At 34.9% G+C, this 26,140-nt stretch overlaps 1 protein-coding gene across 2 annotated transcripts in view; it reads right to left on the bottom strand.

The window, feature by feature from the left end:
- Positions 1-18,406, bottom strand: part of LOC101889053 (myb-like protein Q) — a 283,906-nt gene extending 265,500 nt beyond the window's left edge. The window contains exon 1 of one of the 2 annotated variants that reach the window (XM_005179993.4): positions 17,547-18,406. The gene's annotated coding sequence lies outside the window, so the exon portion shown is untranslated. The remainder of the gene's footprint in view (positions 1-17,546) is intronic. The other variant, XM_005179994.4, reaches the window with a different exon arrangement.
- Between the last annotated feature and the right edge of the window lie 7,734 nt (positions 18,407-26,140).

Consider the following 26,140-nt stretch of genomic DNA (forward strand, 5'->3'; position numbering starts at 1 on the left):
TAATATACCATTCATACTATGGTGCAGGGTATAAAAAATAGTTTCATTCAAAGTCTAACCAATATTCCCACTATTGCAAACATTTAATATCATTTATCAAATTTTTGAAATTTAAATTGTTTCAAAATGCAGCCATTTCACATAAACGTTGTTGTGAAGTTTAATTGATAATTTAAACAATGACAATTGACAGGTGTTTAACACTTCACCACTAGTTACATTATTTGATAAAGAAAAATGAAAACAAAAAATAATATTATTAACGATAAGCGATTTGCAACAAATCCACTTCGGCTCGGTGATTGATATTCGAAAAGTAAATAATAAATAAATAAACAATTGTTGAAGTTAAAGAAATAATTTTGCAATTAATCACACTCATGACGTTGTTGTTACGGGGCGAGACAATGGAGTAAATAAAACAAATGGAATACGTTTTCGCTGCAGATTATTTTATTTATATTTTCTTTTTATTGTTGCCTCGCATTTGAAGCTGAAAAGATAATGAGCTTATTATAGCTCTGAAAGCATATCAGTTGTCGATAGGTATATTTGCAGCGACAAAAAAACATGTGTCATGAAATTAAATACCCTAATTACGAAAGTTGTGGTTCCAATTACAAATACAAAGAAATCGGAGGGAAATGAAATGCAAACCCACTGAGTTCGTATTTGATGTCGTATAAACTTACTATGATACACGCTTAAAAAAATGTCCAGCAAATATTTATATTATATCTCGGTGCCTTTGTTTTTAACATGGAGAAGGAAGCGAGATAGACCCATAGTTACTTTTGAGGATCTTCATAGAATCACTTTCTGTGTCGATTTATGCATGTCAGTCCGTCCGTCTGTCCATGAATTTTTGTGAACAAAATGCAGGTCGCATTTATTATCCGATTAAGATGAAATTTTCCACATAAAATAATAGTTTGGCCCAAGGTGAGAATCGTTTCAAATTTAGATATAGCCCCATATATATCTTCAACCGATTTCGGGTTAATTGTGTACCAAATGGCCAAAATCAGTCTAAATGACTTAAATTTTGGTACATCCGACCGAAATCAGTACAAGTACACCAAATTTGGGGAAAATCGGTTTGAATATATGTTGCATCCTATTTAGGGTTTTAAGTCTCTCACATGCGTAATATGCACTCCACAATAATGATCTTTGGTGCACAAAATTCATTCGGATCAGATTTGGACATAGCTCCCATATATAACTTTTTCCGATTTCAGGATTATTGTACACCATACGGCTAATATCAACCCAAATGGACTGAATTTTGGCTCTTCAGGCCAGAAGAAGTACTTTAAATTGTAGTTCAGATTTGGATATACTGAGATGAAAAACCTGCAAACAACTTCAGACTCCTGTCATTTCGTCCGACAGCTGTTAAAATTATTCCAGTGACAGCTCATTATATTGTTTACAAGCGTACAAAAACATTTCGGTGAGAATTTTCCAGAAAAAAAGTTATTCGTGATGGAATTCAAGCGTGATAGTGTGATTTCTTTATATTTGGCTGGAAAACCGCGAGTGATTATCGTTAGAGCACTGCAGCTTTTAAATGTGAATAAATTTTTTGTGTCTCGTACCATCACTCGTTACCGTGATACTGGTAGCGTGGACCGACGTCAAGGAATTGGACGAAAGAAAACAGCAACATAGCAGAAATTGTTCGAAAGATAAAGAAGCGACTTGATTGAAACCCGCGTCGCATTGGCCAAAAAATGGCTCGAGAGCTGAACATATCGCAATATTCCATTCGGCAAATATTGAAAAATGGGCTCGGGGTAAAGCCATTGAAATTACAAAAAGTGCAAGAACTTACACCGCAACAGAAAGAAAATAGACGCAAAAGAGCTAAAGAGTTGCTTCGCTTGGCCAAATGCAGTGAACTGTCGAATTAGGTTCTCTCCGATGAGAAAACATTCGTTGTCCACAGTTTGTAAACAAACAAAATGATCGTGTTTACTTGCCAAAGAGGTCAGCTGACAATATGCACCTTCTGTTGGCCACCAGTATTTATCGACCGTGGCATCAGAATCAATGCTGAATATTATCGCAAAAATATTCTGGAGGGTGTATTAAAGCCTTGGACACACAAACATTTTGGCCGCAGACCTTGGACATTCCAATAGGACTCAGCACCATTGCACTCAGCACGCGCCACCCAAGAATGGTTACACAATGAGGTTCCTCGCTTCAGTTCCTGCGCACAAAGGCCACCAAAATCTCCGGAGACCAATCCGTTGGACTATCGTGTCTGGAGTATTTTGGAAAGCAAGGTTGGCACTAAAAAATACCAAAGTGTCGATAACCTCAAGCAAGCGTATCGCCGGGAATGGGCCAAAATACCGCACAGCAACATTCGGGCAGCGTGTAACGATTTCATTGATGAAACTTGATGAACAAGGGTACCTACAAAATAAATTGCACTGCAATTTTAATATAAAATTCAACGAAAAAAATCTCTCCTCAAAAATGAATTCCAAGCATTTCCACAAGTCCTCAAAACCTTTTTTTGCATTTTTCATCGACCTCAATAGTTTTAATCGTGAACAATTTCCTCAATACAAAAATTCTTCTGTTAAGTACAGCGCTTACCACAACAACAACAACAAAACAATCCACTTCATGCTATTTATGGATAATAAATTAAAAAAAAAATCTTTTTTTTTAAGCACGGCATTGTAATTTCTCCTCCATGTCCAACAAAATGTGAAGGTATTTCTGTAATTTCATTCATAAGCTGTGGCATATTTAATTTTTCCCTTTTTTGGTATTGAAAGACAGGTTTAACACTGCCGACTGACGAAATTACCATTGCCCATGACAATGAAGGGCCTTTCTCATTATTAACCGGAAATTTATTTAACACATTTTTTATGCAAGCTGGCAGACAAGCAAATGGGCATAATTTCCATATGATGGAAAGGCGTGAGAGGGAAGAATAGTAGGAATGTGTGTGCAACTTCTAAAGCCCAAGAGAAAATTATGTTAATTTTTTTCCCGTGCAACAGGCAATTGAAGGCGGCACGTTTTTTGAGGAAAAAAATTTAAAAATAAGTTATGAGAGATCATATCGCAGATCTTTCATAAATTAAAAACTTTTTCGCAGGCTTTCTACAGTTAAAAATATTTTTCGAAGAGAAAGACATTTACTTATATTTTATACAAACCTTAAGGAAGCCATTTGGAAGGTGTTAATTATAAAAAAATGTCAATAATGATTTGGAAACAAAAGATTTTTCCAAGGTCCTCTACAAATATCTTCAAGAGTCCTATCAGTCGCGCCCATAGATATCCTATAGTGATAGCGTCTCATTATATCTTTCTCAGCATGTGTGTGATCCCATGTCTGTGAGTCTCCAGTCAGTGCCGGGTGATCCTAACTGATAGCATGTTGTGTTCTTCTTGCTAAATCATCTTAATTAAGGTCCACTATTTGGTATAGCCCCCTATTCAACGGTAATTCCTGATTTTCGGTATATAAAGGTTTTGACCACAATTTCCTATCCCAAAATATGTTCGCAAGAAATTACAATATTTTTATACCCTCAGCCATATAGCTAGAGAGGGTATGTATCATTTGATACGGCTAAAACTTGCCTCATCTAAATAAGGGTTTTAGACCTAGGTCTCTTCTCACCAAATCCGTTTCAGGGCATTTGGAATCGATCTAGCGATACCCGACCGTCCGTCCGTTCGTCTGTATCTGGCTGGCTGGTGCGCATGATAACTCTCAAAGGGAGTATCTGATTTGATTAAAACTTGCTACATAATAATATTTCGGAGATGGGCAATATCGGTCCACTCCTTCTGGTACCCCCCACACAAAATGTCAACATTTTCAATGAAAATAATTTACTGCACAGAAAGAGAAACGAAAATCTGATTTTGCTCCAACTTTACGAGTCCTAAGATTTCAGTGCTAGTGCGAAAATGGACAATATCTCTCCACTCCATCAAGTACCTCCCCCCCCACACAAGGGGTCAACATTTTGAATAATTATAACTCTTAAAATGTGATGTGAGTGTCCGATTGTCTTCCAATTGCACACATCACAACATACGAGTACGATCTAAGCCCCATTCAGATTCAAACCTTTTCAGTTAGAATCATACCCTACAATACTAAATGTTCAAGTTATAATAAGTATTGATTGACCCAAAAATACATTCGAAACACATCGAAATATTGACATATATCTTCTTAACTCACCGAGCTAATTCGATATAGCTTTGTGTGTCTGTCCGTCCGTCTGTCCATGTTAATTTGTAGTAACTCTTTAGGTCTGACCCTCACGAAATATTGCCTGGAGTTAATATTAGGATTAGAACGGAAGCATATCGCATTTGGAGATTTTCACAAAATATTTATGGGTTGAAATAGACCACAGAACAGAATTTTCTCCTCCAGTCTCTTCACTGATCACAATTATAGACCAATCGACGCGGAATTTTACATAGGGTTAGAGCTAAGAGCAGAACCTTTCCATTTAAGACGGCCACATTAAGATGGTGATATGGAACCTAACTTTGCAAGAAAAATGTGAAAATTTCCGTTCAACCGCGATTGAAAATTGTTTTTGAAATTGAAATTTTTTGCGAGATATTCCATTTTTTAAATTGCAGCAAATTCCAATGAAAGTGTAGTGAAGGCCTTTCAAAATGCTTATAACTATAAGACAGTTCAAAACCTGGACATCTACTGAGGATATTTTTTACTTAGTTTGAAAATATCAAACTCCTTGTATTTTGGTTCGAACAGCTAAGACCAATAAAGTCCCTAAAATCGTTGATATTTTCTATGTGAAGGAAAATGCGAATAGGAGCAGAAAAATAGCTAAGTCGGACAAATCCTCTATATGAAAGTTATTTCAACACGAGAACCGATATTAAACGATTTTCTCTGGGAAAATTTTCATACGACGAGAACCCGAAAGTCTTTTGGAAAACGCACCTGAAACAATCAAAATTCAGGCAATTGGGAGAAATATAATTAAAACACTACCTACAATTTGTTTGGAAAAAGTCTCTGAAAGGGGACTTAAAACCCAAAATCAGATAAAACATATATCTGAACCAATTTTCTCCAAATATGCTTCTAGACAGAATTCGGTCGGATGTGCCAAAATTCAGTTAATTTGGAATGATATTGTCCATTTGGTGCACAATTCACCCGAAATCGGTTAATATATATATGGGACCTATATCCAAATCTGAACAGATTTTGGTAAAATTTGGAATATGTAATTCCGAGCTCTATAAGATATCTGGTACCAAACATCATTGTTGTCGAATGCATATTACGAATTTGAGGGACTTAAAACCCCAAATCGGATGAAACTTATATGGAAGCTATAGCTATATCTGAACCGATTTTCTCCGAATTCGATGTACTTGCTTCTAGACAGAATTCGGTCGGATGTGCCAAAATTCAGGTAGTTTGGACTGATATTGACCAGTTGGTGCAAAATTAACCCGAAATCGGTTGAAGGTATATATCGGAGCTATATCCTAATCTGATCCGATCTCGATAAAATTTGACAGAGATATTTTTGAGCTCCATATGTGAGGGACATGAAATTCCCAAATCAGATGAAACATATATATGGGAGCTATAGCAATATCTGAACCGATAATCACTAAATTTGATGTGCTTGCTTCTAGACTGAATTTGGTGGATGTTCCAAAATTCAAGACTTTTTGATAGATATTGGCCATTTGGCCTGAAATCGAAATTTGATATCAATCGGATAATAAATGCGACCTGCATTTTGTTCACAAAAATACATGGACGGACATACGGACTGACAGAAAGCGATTCTATGAAGATCCTCAAAAGTCTATCTCGCTTCCTTCTCCATGCTACAAACAAATGCACAAAGACATAATACCCTTACCACTATGTGGTGTAGAATATTAAGAAATCCTAAGTGGAATATATACAATATTTTTGGAGGGGGAACATATTAACCCTCGTTTAAGTTACCACAAGATTTCAACTTCCAAACACCGATAGCGGTACTACATTCAATGTTTAAATATTTTATTCATAATCAGGACCATTTATTTATTTTCTTTAATATAAGAAATTTTCAATTTTTTTGTAAATTAAATAAATGTTAAATTTTTCCCATGGAAAGTGGAAATTCATCCCTTTACCCACCCATCCGTTTGCTTTCTCAATTTCCCTAATCGTTTATTATCGGCCCCTACAGATTAAGGCGTTAATATCGATTTTAAAGATAAATGAGAAAATATTCTTTTGATATGGAAATCCTTAAAAAAAGTATGGGATAATAACATATCAACCAAAAAAAAAGGCTACAACAAATTACGAAGAGCCGAAAAGCAAACCAACGGAGAATTGAAATTATTTTCTCGCCTTGCCACAGACCTTCATTTCTTTTCATTTTTAACAAGAAATGGAAATTGTTCCCCAGAGATGAAATGCAAAAAAAAACAAGACCAGAAGGAGGAAGTAATGATTTTATGATTTTGTGCTTCAACCCCTAAAATATTATTGAAAATAAAAATAAAGAAGAATAACAAGAAAAAAGGGGTTCCATGCAAACATGTTCTTCACACTTGTGTGACTTTGAACGGAGAGAAAAGAAACGACGTAAGCCTTGAGAATTCCAATACAAATGCTTATAAGCAAATAAGACGCGTTTGGGTTTTTTCTCTTCATCGCCATCGGCCTGTGGATGTGCAGATATCCATCCATTCATTCATTCATCCATCCATCTATCTAAACAAGCAACCAGCAATTCAGTCAGTCAGCGAGTCACTCATCCATGCCAACACAATCGTGTCTAACAATATAAATATCCTGTGAACGAGAAACAAACACACCAGCAAGCGTATGGTTAAAGGAATAAGGACCAAAATACAAAAAAAAAAAAACAACAACATCACGGACGTCTTCTTTTGCTTTTTCTTTTTTTTTTTTTTTGAGTTACGAGGAGTACACCAAACTCAAATAAAAGAAATAAACAGGAAGACAAATGAAATACGAAGGCCATTGCAAAGACAGAATAACATAACAAGCCAGAGCAGAAACGCCAACTGCTCATCCATTGAAATGTTAGAATAGCAGAAGAAGAAGAAGAATACACTGAACATGTCGAAGTGAAGGTTTCCAGTGCAAATCTTTTCTTGTTTACCTGATGAGTGATGCTTGTTGTTAGCTTCGCTTGCTGTCAATGCAAAGGCTCGTGTATTATGCGGTTGTCTAAGGTTTCGCCTTATCCTTTTCAAGTAGCAGCAATCAAAAAGGACATACAGACGGACAGACAATCGGCCGTATGAAAAAATTATTTTAAACATTTGAGCATAAAAATAGACGCAAACACACAAATATACATACCCTTTAAACAGGAAAGGCCAAACGGGCAAAAAAAATGGGAAAGCAAATTATTAAAAGGCAAATTGCACATATCATTGAAAACGGGAAATCTTTGCACAGTGGGTAAGAGGACTTAATATTGATATAAAATTAGAAAACAAAAAATTTTAGACTTTTTTTTCAATTTTTTTTTTTTTGAATTTTTGTTCGAGATTAGAAAAATTACAGATAAGAAGTTACAAGGTATCCGTCGGTTTTGCCGATGTGTGCCATCAGCCTTGGTCCGTTTATAAAAATTTATTTCGACATGCGTTATGATTATTCAAACTTATTGACCCTTTAAAGGGAAGTATCGATGGTTTGGCCACAATTGTCCGTTTTGCATTGGACCTAAGTCTTTTTATTTCATATTTTATAATATATGATTAATCAACATTTTGACAACATTTGAGAGAGGTACCAGAGCAGAACTATTAAGTTATATCAAATTTGAATAGAATCAGATGATAATATTGCGTTTTATGAGCGCCATGGTTATTAACAATTTGGCCAGTTGTGGGGGAGGTACAAGAAGGAGTGGGACGTTCAATCTGTTCTCCATACCAAAGGTTGCGTTGGTAGAAGTAATAAGAGGTGCGAAATGTGGAAATAATAAGACTTTTTTCGCATTTTGTAAGAGATATGATGATTTAAAATGTTGACCCTTGATGGGGTAGGTACTGAACAAAGTGGGTCGATATTGTCAATTTTGGGACGGGTCTAGCAGTGATTCAAATATTAGGATCAAGAAATGGCTCGTGAGCTGAACATATCGCAAATATTGAAAAATAAGCCATTGAAATTCCAAAAAGTGCAAGAACTTACACCGCAACTGAAAGAAAATAGACTCAAAAGAGCTAAAGAGTGGCTTCGCTTGGCCGAAAGTGGCGAACTGCCGAATTTGCAGTTTGTAAACAAACAAAATTACCGTGTTTTCTTGCCAAAGAGGTCAACTGAAATGTACACCTTCATTTGACCACCAGAACTCAAGCGACGCCCATAGTGATGGTGTGGGCCGCCATAACAGCCGATGGTCGCTCTCCGCTCGTATTAATCGACCGTGGCATTACAATAAATGTCGAATATTATCGCGAAAATATTCTGGAGGGTGTATTAAAGCCTTGGGCACGCAAACATTTTGGCCGCAGACCTTGGACATTCCAACAGGACTCAGCACCATCGCACTCAGCACGCGCCACCCATTTCCAGCGCACAATGGCCACCAAAAACCTCCGGATACCAATCCGTTGGACTATTGTGTCTGGAGTAATTTGAAAAGTAAAAAATAAAATACCGAGCAATATTCGGGCAGCGTGTGACGGTTTCATTGGCCATTTGAAGGTCATAATTCGTGCCAAAGTTAACAAATCTAAACTTATTCTAAAATTTGATACTATTTTCGACATTTTTGGCTTCCTTCAATAAAATTTAAAAAAATGTAAAAATTATGGCGTTTGACTTTGTTGTAGTTTTTTATCTCACTTTGTATAAGAGGGGTTCAGACTTTCAAATGAAATGTCTCAGAGAATACTGTCAGAATATATATTGAGCTTAATTATTTGCCGACTAATGCGAAATTACAGAAAAGAACATACCGTTCAAACCCTAAATTAAAGGGAGGTTGAGACCATGATCAAATGAAAAGTCTTATCGATTACATTTAGAATATATGGATCTTATAGGCCAACATATTTCCCGGACATTTTTTAAATATTAAAAAGTATCGGGGTTGGTACGGTCTCAAATAGTCTTAGAGGATACTTTCGGAGCACCGACGATGTCAGAATTGCCTTTCTAAGCGAATTTGGATGGCTTGTTGCGGCAGACCAAAAATTTGATTTTCAAGCAAAATTCACCAAAAATTTAGCTTGGGAGAGGGCCCGTGTCCCCATCCTTGCTATGTCCATATTTCTAAATATATGGAACATAGAAGAAAAAAGTTTCGGACTTAGAAATATTTCGTTTTTCTATGAGTTTTTATAGTTAAATTGTTCACTATGCAATATCTACAAATTAAGCGGGAAACCGGGCTCAAATTACAGTTCCCAAGGAGTATTTTCAGAATATATATCCTATCTTCACGCTAGACTAAATATTAATAGAACTATGGAGACATGTGAAATTTTGAGAGACATAAGAAAATTCAGATAAAAATTTCAAATCATTAATGTTAACCTTGGGTTGGGGAGGGTATTCAAAGGAGTGGGCTGATATTATCCATTTTTTTAAACTTGATCTTATTTCATTCATGTATGTAATAACAAAATTTGTGCCTCCCTTCGCTTTCTTTGAGACACAGAAATTATTTTGAAAAAAGGGACCTGATCTGAAGTAGTGGACCAACATACCCCTCTCATACCAGATTCAGCGTCGGAAGTAATATTGGCATTTGTCAAACCGGGACCATTGGATATGCATTTTTGGCAGTTACGATAGTTACAAGTGTTGAGCCTTTGTAAGAGAAATACAAGAAAGAGTGAACCGATATTTACCATTTTCGAACCTGTCGTAAGTCTACGCTTCATATAAAAAAATACTTGAAAATATTGAATTTGTGTTCGGGATATACTAGAATAATTGGATGAATAGAGAACATTTTACGATATCAAAGTTTGGTTTAAATCGGATACTCACTTCGAGGCTTATCGTACGGACACGCAGACGGACAAATATGACATCAAACCTAATTTTTTGGTACGAATTTCGTCCAAAGATTCATAGGGTCTGTAATTTCCATAAGACACATTTTACAAGTTGGAAAAAAATATCAACTGGTTGTGTGTTATACTCACAAAACAAGAAAATTTCCATACAAATTAAGTTATAATTTTAAATGAAAACTTTTATAATATGAAACCATGACGAATCAAAAATTTTATAAGGAAACAATTTTTTATTTAAAATTTTCGTACATCCAACCCATTTCAATGAAAGACAATTCAGGTCACGTTAAGGTCATAATATCCTCCCATGTTTTCGTTTTTAAGTATCTCATAAAAATTTTATAAATTTGTCATAAATCGTATTTGGGCCAACTACAAAGTTGTCTATCGAACTAATGATATGACAAAACTAGATTGTCAAAAAAGAGACACCCACACATATGGTGATGACAGATAGATAAAAAAACAACAAATGATTCATTTTTATGATAGTTTTCGCTGCTGTCAAAAGGGTGTTATAGATTTTTGTCGGAGGCCAGCGTATGTTTTATGAAGAGTCTGCGAGTAGGTGTGGGTGAAATATAACATATGAACATGTGAACTCAAAAAAAAAAACTGATACGTCAATGAATATTAAAATCGCTATTGATGTAAAATGTGAAATGCTTAATTTTAATGTCTTCGAATAGTTGTCAAATGTTTACAAGATATGTGATAAAAAAATATGTAATTCCGAGGTAAAAAACTGCAAACTGCTGCCATTTCTAAGCCACTCTTCCGACAGCTGTTAAAATTATTCCAGTGACAGCTCATTATATTGTTTGCAAGCGTGCGAAGGCATTTTGGTGAGAATTTTCCAGAAGAAAAGTTATTCGTGATGGAATTCAAGCGTGATAGTGTGATTTCTTAATATTTGGCTGGAAAATCACAAGTGGCTATCGTTAGAGCACTCCAGCATTTAAATGTGAATAAATCTTTTGAGTCTCTTACGTTCGCTCGTTACCGTGATAGTGGTAGCGTAGCCCGACGTCAAGGCAGTGGACGGAAGAAAACAGCAACATCAGCAGAAATGATTGGAAAAGTAAAGAAGCGACTTGATCGAAACCCGCGTAGCAATGGCCGAAAAATTGCTCGTGAGCTGAACATATCGCAATATTCCATTTGGCAAATATTGAAAAACGAGCTCGGGGTAAAACCATTGAAATTCAAAAAAGTGCAAGAACTTCCACAGCAACGGAAAAATATAGACCCAAAAGAGCTAAAGAGTTACTTCGCTTGGCCGAAAGTGGTCGCAGTGGCCGAAAAATGGCTCGTGTGCTGAAAATATCGCAATATTCCATTCGGCAAATATTGAAAAATGAGCTTGGGCCATTGAAATTCCAAAAAGTGCAAGAACTTACACCGCAACCGATAGAAAATAGACTCGAAAGAGCTAAAGAGTTGCTTCGCTTGACCGAAAGTGGCGAACTGCCGAATTTGGGTTTCTCCGATAAGAAAACATTCGTTGTCCAGCAGTTTGTAAACAAACATAATGATCGTGTTAACTTGCCACCACCTGGCAACCAGAATTCAAGCGCCGACCATGGTGCTGGTGTGGACCGATGGTCGCTCTCCGCTCGTATTAATCGACCGTGGCATCAGAGTAAATACCGAATATTATCGCGAAAATATTCTGGAGGGTGTATTTAAGCCTTGGGCACGCAAACATTTTGGCCGCAGACCTTGGACATTCCAACCGGACTCAGCACGCGCCACCCAAGAATGGTTACAAATTGAGATTTATCGCTTCATTTCTAGCTCACAATAGCCACCAAAATCTCCGGATACCAATCCGTTGGACTATTGTGTCTAAAGTATTTTGGAAAGCAAGGTTGCCACTAAAAATACCAAAGTATCGATCACCTCAAGCAAGCACTTCACCGGGAATGGGCCAAAATACCGCGGAACAGCATTCGGGCAGCTTGTGACGATTTCATTGGCCGTTTGAAGGCCATAATTCATGCCAAAGGTGACCAATTCTAAATTTCTCTAAAATTTGATGCTATTTCCGACATTTTTTGCTTTTATTCAATAAAATTTAAAAATTATGGCGTTTGACGTTGTTGCAGTTTTTTGATCTCAGTCTGTATATTCTCCCGGAACCATTTATATTATTTGCGAATTTTACGTCTCAACGTTATTTACCACAAAAATCAAACAAAAATGCCCCTTTGGCGGAAGATGTGAAAATTCTTCATCGAATTCAAAAGGATTGACTGGAATTGTTACAAGTTTCCTAATATTTTCTGTCGATAATGGCAACCTACTTTAATATGAGTTCAATTCCGTACCACAATAACATAAGATAACCTAAGCAATGTTCCTTTATTTCCTCATTATCATCCCAGTGTGTCTGGAAGAACATAAAGAAGATGAAAGCACATTAAAAAAGAAATCCAAGGCACACCAACAAAACAGACAATAATAACCAGTTTTCGTGGAACACAAGACACAACAAGTCTGGTTAAAGAATCCTCTTCTCGTTAACGATAAAATTTTGTAATCGCATCTTAAAAATCGCAATCTTAATATTGCCTACCGACAAACAACAAACGGAGAATGGGATTCGGTATTGAATGAAAATATGAAATTGTAGACGGGCCAACAGACACACTGGCAGTCACACAAACATCTAAATCCAGTCGGTACTCATCAAATTTAAGAGGCCAATGGAAATTATTGTTCTTACAGTTGTTTTATGTCTAATACCTGTGGGTAAACACACAACTGTTGTCTCTCGACTCTGTCATTGTCCATGAGTACGTCTGTCCGTCCGTCCGTCTCTCTGGCCATTTCAGTACATGCATGTGGTTGAACATTGTCTGTGCCCCTTGTCTTCTTAGGCCATAATCATAAAATAAGAAATACAACGAAAAATCTATCTATAAAATTTCAAACATGGATTAAAATGCAGTTGAAAGTTCTTCTTCTTCTTCAACGTCTTCGTGGACGTCGTTGATTCTGTCGCTCTCTCTTTCTTTCAATTTCTTTGAATCAACTTTGCAAAAGGATTTTTCATTGTAGTCATTTATTATGCACAACTCATGCTTGACGCAATAAAAAGAAAACAACAACAAAATGCCGTGCTATATTCATTGTTGGTTTTATGTTCGCTTTTCCAAGCTCTTTACGAGCCAGATTCTTCTTGAAAATCAACTCAACTCCACACAATCATAACTACCGACAAGCGACAAGTGCCTGCCACTTTACCACTTTGAATTCTGTTTATTATTTTTTATAGGTTTTGGTGTAAGCCGTTAGCTGTTTGACTGCCTGTCTGACGGTTTGTTGTAAATCGGAGGAAAACACCCAACGATACTGATGTTCTTCCATGAAATAAAAAGGCAGAGGGTATCAAAAGTTAAATAAAATGCTTTTTCTCGGTAATGTATGATGATATTGAATCAATCAATGGCTTTTAAATAGGCAGGTACATAGCTCGGCTGACAGGTGGTTTTCCTAGTATTTCTAGTACCTATACATGGGTAAATTGTTGTGGCTTTTTTAATTGGATGGATTGACATTTCGTTTAAACTTATTGTCTATAAAAAATATGTTAAAATGGAATTGTGTCATTTTTAGAGTTCTTTATCCTGGCCCAACCTTTAAGTCTGACTATTACAAAAAAAAAACAAGTGAAAGAGCAGTTAATTTCGGCGAGGCTGAGGAAAATCAATTTTTCCAATCTAGGTATTTCAACGTAATGCTGTAAGTGTCACAAATCTAGAAAATATATCCCCACAGATCTATAATTGCAAAATGATTCTTGTTTGAAAAAGCTTTTGTATATAGTAAATGTATGGTATTTTTGAAACCAATTAAAACTATTAAGAACTTCAAACACTAACTTTTAGAAATTTCAATTAAAAGAGACACAAAATAATCAAAATACCAAATATGAAGCCATTACGTAAATGTGGATTTAAGTAGTTATTTATTTTTTGTTCCATTTCAAATTCCAGACAATTACATTATATTACAGCAAGCATTTGGAAGGAACTTGAAAATTTTCAAAAAAAAATTCGGAAAACTACCACTTAGTTGAAAACCGTTATACGGGGAATATACGAAGACGTGGACCTGCTTACGACTTTTTTTGTCATATGCTATAGTACCCATTGCAAACTTCAAATGCCAAATTTGAAACAGTTCTAAATCATTGAAATATCGAACATCGATATTTTTTGTCATAGGCTGTAGCACCTCTTGCGAACTTCAAATACGAAATTTGAAATAATTCCAGTTATCGGGAGGTACCGTTATATGGGACCTATACGAAAACATGGACCATTTAAGAACATTAAGAACTATACATGTTTGCAAAATGTTAATCTTCTATCTCAATTCGTTCGAAAGGTAGCATGATTACAACAAAAAAAAAACGCACAGACAGACGGACCTCGCTAGATCGTCTTAGAATTTTATGTACTTTGTTGGGTCTAAAATGATTATTTCGATGAGTTACAAACGGGATGACAAAGCTAATATTCCCTCCATAGAATGGCGGAGGGTATAAAAAGGGAAACCTATACAGAAGTCTGTCTGTGAAAGGGATTGGTTTCCAATAATATGGGGGCTATACGAAAACGTGGACCCATATAACCCATCTTCGTAATTACAATACACTGACGGTCGGACATGCCTAAATGAAAATAGAATTTTGCGCTGTTCAAGAATATATATACAAAATGGCGCAAAAGTGATCCTTCTAACAGAATAACTTTTTACTTACATCGGAATGTCTGTCAAGGATATATGCATGTACAAGGTGGCGCAATGGTAAATAAGACATTAGAGGCCAATCGTAAAATTTATTGAATTTTCCGCCACCTCGTACTTCATTGGTTCTTTAATGATCATTTCTACGATATAAATTATGTTGATGTTGTCTCTCAAAAAGAATTTGCATAGGGTTCCGGACAAACAGAAGTCCAATACTTACTGAAACAATGAGGCATTTGTATTTTTATACCCTCAGTCATATCGCTAAAGACGGTTTATATCATTTGATACGGCCAAAACGTGCCTCATCGAAATAATGGTTGTAGACACTAGGTCTCTTTGGACCAAATCCATTTCAGGACATTTGCATTCGACCTAGCGATTTCCGTCCATCAATGTCTGGCTGGTGCGCACGATGACTCTCGAAGGGAGTATCCAATTTGATCTAAACTTGGTACATCGTAATATTATTATCAAACTTAGACAAATGTAAACATTTTCAAAGAAAATAATTTACTGTAAATATAGAGATATAATCCGATTTTGCTCCAACTTTGCAAATCCTAATATTTACGTCAGTTCTAGTTCATGTGCGAAAATGGATAATCCCGGTCAACTCCATCAAGTACCTCCCCCACAAAGGGTTAAAATGTTGAACAATTATAAATCTTATAAAATGTGATGTAAGAATCTGATTGTCTCCAAACTACACACATCACAATATCTTTATTATCCAAAGATCTGGTGTGAAAATGGAATATATCGGTCCACTTTCTCTTACACCTTCCCCACAAAGGGTCAAAATTTTGAATATCCATGAAGCTCATAAAACGTGAAATTAAAATCCGATTCCATTCAGAGTTGACACATCTTAATATTTTCATCAACAAAAGATCTGTTATAAATATAGAGATCAGTTATAGGTAGAGATCGAATCATTCCTTCTGGTACCTCCCCCACAAAGGGTCAAAGTTTTAAATAACCACCCTCTTGAAATTTCACACACACACATGAAGCTCATAAAACACGAACTTAAAATCCAATTCAACTCAGAGTTGGCACGTCCTAATATTTTTTTATCAACAAAAGTTGATAAAAAAAAGTTGATCTGTTGTAAAGATAGAGATCAGTTATAGGTAGAGATCGGACTATTCCTTTTGGTACCTCACCCACAAAAGGTCACAATTTCCAATGCTTATATCTGTCATAACTTGCAAAAGAAGTCGGTGATTATTTACAACTTTCTATGTCTAAATATTTCTCTTAACCAGAAATCTGATATGAATATATAATGTATATGAATATCGGAATTTATGATTTCGCATAGAAGTAGATATAAATATTTGATTTCCTTCAAATTTTGCACACATTAATATTTTTATCGGTATTAGATGAGGTATGAAAATGGAATACTTCGATCCACCATATCTGGAACCTCACGCATAAATCCTCATTTTCCAAAAATTTGACATATCTCATATAAAGTATAGGAAGTAGTCGATATAGTCATGGACATGTTATATTAGTTATATTAGTCTTAGGTTACATACGAATTGGTCGATATTGGCCAACTGCTTCAGAACCTTCCCGTAAAGGGTTAACAGTTTGAACTTAAGGCTGGGGGTATATATCTGTCGGAAAAACCCACTAACTCCTGTAAAGGAGTCTTTATAGACTGCTATAAAGGAGTCTTTATAGACTCCTGTAAAAGAGTCTAGATAGACTTCTGTAAAGCAGTCCTTATAGACTCCTGTAAAGGAGTCTTGATGGACTCCTGTAAAGGAGTCCTTATAGACTCCTGTAAACTTACTTCGGAGTCAAATTAAATATTTTGAAAGCCGTACCCATCAAGCTTTCAGTAGGTTTTAGGGCAAGCTCTTAGATCGAGTTAAAAATTTCTTATTAAAGTATTAATGGCACTAAATTGTTTATTGGTTGGTATCTGGTGGTGGTGGTGGTGAACCATAATTATTCGAAAATTACTAAATAGTACTCATTTTGGATTACTGTTGGCGTCTAGAATGGGAAGATGTAGATTGTTTTTGATATGCGAACTAAATTTCCCAAAAATTAACTTTTCAAATGGCCAACGTATTAGTCCATGATTCCTGAAGACTCATTTGAATTATTCTAACAATGCATTTGGATTTTTTCCCATAATGTTACGAGAAAACTTTCTTTCCGATTTTATATAATACCTTCATTAACATTGATTTCAACAACAATTCATTGAATTACAAATGCCCTTCTCAATAACTGTCATGAAACCTATTTGCTACAACTTAACTAAAACCCGCAGCTCCTAATAACAATAAAACCGTGAGATTTTGTTTTATTTATTTTGTTGTTTTTTTTTTCGAGCAACCACATTTATTCTATGAATTTCTGTTTGAAATATGAACTTGTCTATCTTTGCTGGCCGTGTTTTACTAATACCGGAGGATTACCGCAACAAATTCCCATGGTTGTGGATTTAACGATGGGAGGTGACCTACAAGTGAAATATATAGTACCTGTATAAACAAACTGACGCGATACAACAAAACAAGCATGCACACACATACACGCACACTTGTAAATCAATGCCAGTTGGGAGAAAGAAAAAAAAATAGAGATAGGGGAAGTTAGTATGTGTGTGCGTGCGTTTTTGTGGAAATAAAACAACAGCTGGTTGAGGGTTTAAATTTTATTAAATACGAAATTGGAAAAAAAGTACTCACCTATTATTTTGTATATAGATTGGGCAGAGTTGGCGGTCGCCAGAATGGCTGGCTGTTTCAATGCTTTATTTTGAAAAATTAATCCTTTAAGCCTGCAACACTGTTGATATGTCCAAAGATCGATGGCTGGGGTGAGAGGTATTTGCCCGGTATTAAGTTGTCACAAAAATGCTTGTTCTTCGAAACCAAGGTTGATTTTGTTATGCTGCGATTTGTTGTGTTTGTTTTTGTTCTAATCGATTACGTTTTTTTTCATTTATTTTTCGACATTAAAAAAATTATGGCAAATTTAAGGCACATCCACTCTATGCATTTAAAACAAATAACACCAGAACTTGTTTTTTGGGTTTCTTTCTTTCGTTTTCTTTTCTTTTTTTTCCTGCTATTATTACTGTTTCATTATCACAAAACAAAACGGGATGAGATTATCAGTCGAAGATAAAGAACAAGAGGAGTCCACACACCATGCAACACAATAAAATTCAACTCTACTAAATAAATGATACCCATACACCAATCCAATGTAGAAGGGGAGATGGGGGAGATTTGGGGGCTACCCAATCGAGTAATGCTTGATATTGATTTTTCTTGTTTCGTTTTGTTTACATTTATAAATACGAAAGCAGTGACACACCACACGCACCAAATATGATAACAAGTGGCCGACTGGCTAGGTTGTGTCGTGAAGCAGATTGATTGAATTGATCGATGGCTGGCAGGTCGGACGGATATCTGTTTGGTTCTTTGTTTTCTTTGAAGACGCACTCCGCGAGGTAATCGATTATTTGATATTCACTTTGCTTTCTTCACATTTGAGTAAGGTTTTCAAAATTGCACTCTTTCTTTCTTTCTCACTCTCTCTCTCTCTCTCTATTATTGCTTTTTGATCAAAAGATTTCTACTTTTTTTGTTATTTCCTCAAATTCACTTTCATTTGTCATAAATATACTTTAAAAGTAATTAAATGTTGTAGATATTTATTTTTGGTTGTAATTTCCAAATTGGTTTTCATTAGCTTCAAAACACTATTAATGTTAAATTTGGCCACACAACACTCTCCAGCTATTATTAGACATTCTTCTTAAACGGGCATACGGAGGGCAGGCTTACAAAAACTCACAGAAGCTCCGCCAATTTGAATAACAAAACACAACACAAAACCAAGAAAACGCGTAATCCACTAAACGCAAACGTAACGCAGCTATTTCCCTCTTTATTCAAATCAATTCTTGCTTTCTTTCACTCAATACACCTGTTGTTATTTATTTCTTTCTTTCAATATCAATAAAATATTATTTTCTTAACAAAATAACATTGATTTCACACAATTTAAAGTAGTTTGCATTAATAAACACATCTCAACAAAGTGAAGACTCAAAACATTAAAATGTACACAATCACATTACCCGCTCACATATCTATCTCATCGTTAAACGCAAGCAAAACTCAAACTAAATTAAAGACCCCAAACTAAAACAAGAAATACCCATGCAGCAGCACTCCATTCCATCGTCTCAAACGTGTCTACCGAACACATGCACACACACGCCAAAACAAAACATGGGGAGAGCAAGTGATATTGTTTCGTACAACAAAACTCTCGCATACGCTCTTTGCTTACCTGTTGATGTTGAACTCTCACAGAGAGTTAATGATCATTGAGTGAGTGTAAACAGTGTTGCTGTTTCAGCGTTTTTGACAAGAATTTTTCTTTCCACTTATAATGGTTTGATGTATTCGTTGGGCATTCCATAAAGTGTATATGCTATATTCTTGCTTCGTATTAAATTAGAATATAATGTGGCAATATTCCACAGTGGGAAATCTACGATCTAGAGTGAAAAAAAATTAAAAATAAATTATAGGAATATTTATAACATATTAATAGAATTCTAATAAGCAGTATTCAGTGTATTTAACGACTTTTAAAGTAATTATTTTTTCAGCCACAACACTTCATTTTGTACCACCATATTGTGTAGGATACATTAACTTTGTCATTCCGTTTGTAACTTCTCGAAATACTCTTGTTAGATCCAACGAAGTATAAAGAATAATCGATTTGGAGTTGTCCGCCTGTCTGTCTATAATCACGCTATCTTTAGAACGATTTGAGGTAGAATGCTAGAATTTTGCACACATGTGTATTTCGCCACTACGCTGGTTAAGTTTGTAAATGGGTCAAATCGCTCCACTTTTTCGTGAAAAAAGGTGAAAAAACTACTTACACAGGTCCACATTGTCGTATAGTGCCTTTGTAATGGTACATCCCAATAACCTGTATTTTATGGTATTAGGGACAATATAGACCGAAATTATTACAAATTCTTATGTAATGTTCCTAATATGTACCACCGCCTTTGACGAAAAATTTGCGTATGCAGGTTCACGTATTCGTATAGCCACCAAAACACGATACCTCCAAATATTCGAAATTTTTTATGATTTTAGCGGTGTTATTCACCAGAATTATTGCACATTTCGTATTTAAAGTTCGTAATGGATACTGAAACCTATGACAGAATGTTGTTTATGCTGGTCCACGTCTTCGTATACCCCGAATATAACGGTATCTCCCTTCTTTCGATGTTTTGATGATATTAGCGACATTATTCAACCGAATTGTTTTGCATTTCGTAAATATAACAATATTATGCGAAATCATAAACTCCATATTCATCTCAGTTTTCTGGTTGTGTGAAATTTTAAGAGAGTTGGATGCTTATTTCGCTTTATTTGAGCGTTTTGTTTTTCAAAATCTTGAACCCTATGTGGGGAGGTACCAGAAGAAATGGTTCGATCTCTAACATCTTTATAATAGATCTTTTGTTGATGGAAAAAATTGAGATGTGCCTGAATGGAATCGGATGTTGATTTCGTGTTTTATGAGCTTCATAAATATTCAAAATTTTAACCCTTTGTGGGGGGACGTACCAGAAGGAGTGAACCAATGTATCCCATTTTCACACCACAACCTGGGTTAATAAAAATATTGTGATGTTCGTAATTTGAAGGCAATCGCCTTTTATATGAGTTATAATTATTCCAAATTTTGACCGTTTGTGGTGGAGCTACCAGAATTAATGGTGCTATTTCTACCTTTTTTATAACAGATCTTGCGTTCATAGAAATATTGAGACGTACCTAGTCTGACTGGAATCGTATATTAATTTCGCGTTTTATGAGTTTCATGGATATTGAAAATGTTGATCCTTTTTCGAAGAAGATACCAGAAGAGGTGAATCGATATATTCCATCTACGCACCAGAACTTGGGTGAATAAAAAAATTGCGATGTCTGTAATTTAAAGACAATCGGACTCTCACATCACATTTTATAAAAGTTATAATTATTCAAAATTTCGACCCTTTGTGGGGGAGGAGTGATATTGTGGGGGAGGAGATATTGTCCATTTTCGCACCTGTCCTAGCACTAATGCAAATATTAGGATTTGCAAAATTGGAGCAAAATTGGATTATCCTTTCTCTTTCTGAGCAGTATATAATTTTGACATTTTGTGGGGAGGTAACAGAAGGAGTGAACGGATATTGCCCATCTCCGATTTGGATCAAATCGGAAACTCAATTCCGACAGATGAACGGACTGACATCGCTAGATCGACTCCAAATGTCCTGAAACGGATTTGGTCCAAAGAGACATAGGATCGTTATTTCGATGAGGCACGTTTAGGTTGTACCAACTGATATATACCCTCTGTAGCCATATGGCTGAGAGTTTAATAGGAAGGAAATGTTTTGAACGGAACCGTGTAATTGATGGTTAGTATACGTCAAAACAGCATTCATCGATTTAAAGTATATAAAGATTTTTAACGCATTTTAAACGGAATCGTCTGCAATTTTAAGGTATTTATAGATTGCTGTTCCAAAATTGTCAGGATTAATCCCATTATTGTCATTTTTATAAAAACCATGCTTGTTTATTAGTGGAGAATGGTGGGGAGAATACACCAGACAAAAAAAACTGATAAGGATTCATGGCTCTTTCCGAAACCTAGGTATTCCCTGCCTTACCCCTTTGTGAACATTACCAGCTTCCTCCTCTAATAAACAAACGTTGTTTTTATAAAAACAACAATAATGGATTTAAGCCTGACAATTTTGCAACAACAAAATACTACGATATCCAGAACAAACATGCCAACACTGTTCCATTTAAATATTTTGAGTTCGTAATGAACACCTCAGTTGGGAATATAACACCGTTTTTTCCAGACTGTCTGAATAAAGACAATTTCACCAGATCCTTTGCACATGATTGTTGAAGTTTTGTTCAAGCCTATTTTCTTGTTGTAGATAAAAATTGTATAAATATTCCTTATTTAATCGTTCATTTTATTTTGTTATTCAATTAAACGATTTACAACTAAAACGCGTTGTGTGTATCACTGATCATTATTAAGTTGAGAGCAATTTAAAACAACTGAGCGCTACACATAAACATCTCTCAGATAGATTGTATTTGTTGTCGTTGTTGTGTACCTGTAAACATGCAATTAGCGCCATATAGGCTTTTGTTTTCTGTTTATCTTTCTGTTGCATTGAAACTTCAAGTGGTGGGGAGAAAGAGGAGACATTGTGTTTGGTCTATTCAGTTTAAGCAAAATTAGTTATGCTTTATATGGTGAGAAAGTTGCCGATGAAATTTAATTTTATGAATAAACAACAATTGATCAAAGCTAAACAATAGACTTGAATTTGAAAAACCCGTTAGGGGTTTATACCTAATAGCTCGCTATTATGAAATAAGGTTTTATTTAATGTGTCAGGTTTGTTTTTGCAAGAACGTTCATGAGAATTCTTGAATTGATATGCACATATGTATGTATATTATTAAGTTTTCTTGTTTTTTTTTTTTTAACAAGCTGAATGCATCAAAAAGAAGCAGAGAGAAAATACCTACAGTGAAAAAAATGAATCCAAACCACAAAAACTCGATCAAAACAAACGAAACAAATCTGAACAACGTCATTCGTCGTAATCGAGTTTTTATCCGCATGTTGGTATTGTGTAAAGATTAACCACAAACTTGCAGATAGAATTTCCCATGGCTAAGCGCTACCGATGGAGAAAATAAATAGGGTTTCACAGTAAGATAATAGGTAGGTACCCATAAGAAATCTTAATAAATAGTAGGTAAGTATGTACTTATGTGCATACATAGATACTTAATTATTTGTATATAACCAGGAAAAACGTAGGAGCTGTATGAGCAGAATAATACATTAAAAGGTATTGAAAACTAGTGTAAACAAACTTTTTTTGGATTATCAGTAGGTTCAAAATAATGGGTTATTACTAAATAGAAAATAAAGCAAAAAACTAATTTTCTCATTATCAAGCAATGGGTAGCATCGGACTAATGTTTTATATATTGGTGTCTGAAAAAACAGAAAAACTTAATAAAATTGTGTGACACCTTGAAACAGCCTATAGTGTTTGTAACCCTAACGCAGTTCATAAAAACCCATTATGACCTACAAATACACAAATCTTTAGTCAAATCCGTAGAAAAATGTGGCAAAAATCATCAAAAAGCGGAATATCGGGTGGTACCGTTATATGGGGGGCTATAAATGAACCTATAAATACAATGTTCCGCCACCGAAGCTAGAACTAATTATGACCCACAATTACCATTTTTTAGAAAAATCCGTGGAAAATGTGTCAAAAATCATCGAAATACGGAATCTAGGTAGGTACCGTTATATGGGGGCTATACGAAAACGTGAACATATATATACAATGTTCCGCCACAGGAGCTAGAACCTATTATGACCCACAAATAGCAATTTTTAGATTTTTAGACAAATCCGTGGAAAATGTGGCAAAAATCCTTAAAACACCGGGGCAAATAATGTCAAATAATGTTGGCTGTATCATGATTTCAACAGACAAGCGGACATCGTTAAATCGACTTAGAATTTTATTCGGATCATGAATGTATTTACTTTATGGGGTCTATGACGAATATATAGGGATGTTACAAACGGAATGGCAAAGTTAATATACCCTCCTTTTCAAGATGGAGGGTATAAAAATCATGGCTATGCAAGAACATCACCTGCGGTGGACAAAGTATATAAGAATATTGTGGTAACATTATTCATCCAAAAATGGATTAGAAAACCTATTTTGGTACCCCCTACCACACTATTGAGGCAAATTAAGCCCGTTTGTACTCCTCGAAATAAAAATTTTAGACCCCACTAATTACATATGATCACTGCAAGATTCTATGTCGATAAAATCATGTCCGTCCGTCTGTATACCCCTCTGTGAAAATCACTATATATTCCGAATGAAATGATGTAGGTGGATATAATTTCACTCAAATGCATTTTAGGTCCATAAAATTTTTGGAACATTCACGTTTTGATGTAGCCCCCATATACATACATGTACCGGCAGATTTAAAGGTTTTTTTAGTCACAATTTTACACAGAATTTGCTGTAAATTGGTAGTTTGTGATACGTAAGGAACATCATTGTGGAGAACTGTGCATATAAATCCAAGTTTCGGTATAGACCCCTTATAACTGTATCTCCACCGGAATTGATTCAAATTTGGTATTAGGAAATGGTAATGGGTACTACCTTTTATAACAGGAAATTGTCTATGCAGGTCTACATTGTTGTATATCTCTTATATAATGGTAATTTCCCTTTATTCGGCATTTTGATAATTTTAGCGAGATCGTTTAAAGGAATTATTTTAAAGTTGCTATTTGATGTTGACTATAAGCATTATCTTGTCTGATAGAAAATTATCTATATATGCTCACATTTTTTATAGACCCTAAATACGTGCTCTTTTTCGACGGAATTATTTAAAAAAAATTAGTATTTGGAGTTCCCAATAGGCACCGACTTCTTTTGCAGATAATTGGCTATGCATACTTTTTTAATTTTTTTTAAATACTTTTTTCAACGAATTTTTTTTAAATATTTATCGAAATATTACAAAAATTAATATATATATATATATATATATATATATATATATATATATATATATATATATATATTTTTTTTTTTTTTTTTGAAATGTTATGTTTCTTTTATATTTTGGAGGTTATTAAATGTCGGACCGGCCAAACTCATCAGATTTATTCCTTTTTTCACTCTCAGCTATGTCTACCGAAGGTATATATAATCGAAATAACCGGTTTCTATCCTGAGTCTCTTAAGACCAAATCACTTTTAAAACATTTGGAGTCGATCCGATTTGGTCCAAATCTAATACATCATAATATTATTGTCAAAATTAGATCCAGTTCAGAGATTGGCAACATTGATCCACACCTTCTGGCACCACCCACCAAAAGGTCAAAATTCGCTTAGAAAATAGTTAACCTCATGGAACAATCCAAATACCTCATAGAACAAGAAACGATCATTCGAATTTGTTCAAAATTTGCAAATACTGGTACATGTATCAGTGCTAGGAAAATAGAAAATATCAGTCAACATCTTCAACCACCTCCTCCAGAGTCAAGATTTTACATAATTATAACTCTCATAACATGCGAACCTAATCAAGGTTTTTCTTTAAACTTTGTATATCACAATATTTTACCGACCACAGATCTCACATGAGTATGAAATTTATCGACCAACACTTTCTCGTACCTTCCCAAAAGGGGTCAACATTTTTAATAGTTATAACCCTCAATATTTTCTTAATATTTCTATCAAAAATAGATATAATATGAATGAGAGAGAATGAGAAAGAGTGGACACGCATTCTTTCTGGTAACAGATATATTTGTCAATCCTCGAAATTTCATGCGCAGGAATTGCATAAAATAAGTTTAAAAACAGATACATACCTTTCAACTGATCTTTGTTTTACTTCGTGCATTTGAGACATTTAAATTCCTTGAAGACATATGAGACATCGTTAAACATAATTCGTTAATTTTTGATAAAAATACAATACAATGTTATATTATTTCTTTGAATTCCTCTTCCGATCTTCTATACAAAATCCGTACCGCCTTCATTATAAGCTCTCCCATTTGACCGCTGAACTGGATTTATTCAAGGATTAACTCTTAACTTTAATTTTTAATAATTTTCATTTCCATTTTCAAAATATTTAAAAAAAAAAAACAATTTTTTTTTCAAAACTACTTTCTCTTTGAGGTTTTAAGCAATGAATATATGTTTTTCGAGAATTTGTTAGGTGCCAGCAATTTGGTTATATGTAAATATATTACGACCAATCGACAAAATACAAGCACTTGTATGTTCTCGTCAACATGATTCCCAATTGTCACCCAATTAAGTTGCAGTTTCGTATTTATTCAAAACAATCTCTAGACAATCATATATGTATGTTCTTTTCGATTAAGCTCATTATTATTGGTCCATTCTTGAACCGCAAGATGTAAAACCATATACTATGATAATTGATTTTTCCTTTATGATACTGAAAAAATAGCAAAACTAATAGATTCTTGTAGGTTCTGGAATACATAACAAATAGCATACATACATAACAAACAGTGCAGCTCATACAAATCATAACAAAAGGTTTTTTTTTAATTTTATAAACAATTGTATGCAAAA

This window comes from Musca domestica, unplaced genomic scaffold (assembly GCF_030504385.1).
Source record: "Musca domestica strain aabys unplaced genomic scaffold, Musca_domestica.polishedcontigs.V.1.1 18, whole genome shotgun sequence".
Taxonomy (NCBI): Eukaryota; Metazoa; Arthropoda; class Insecta; order Diptera; family Muscidae; genus Musca; species Musca domestica.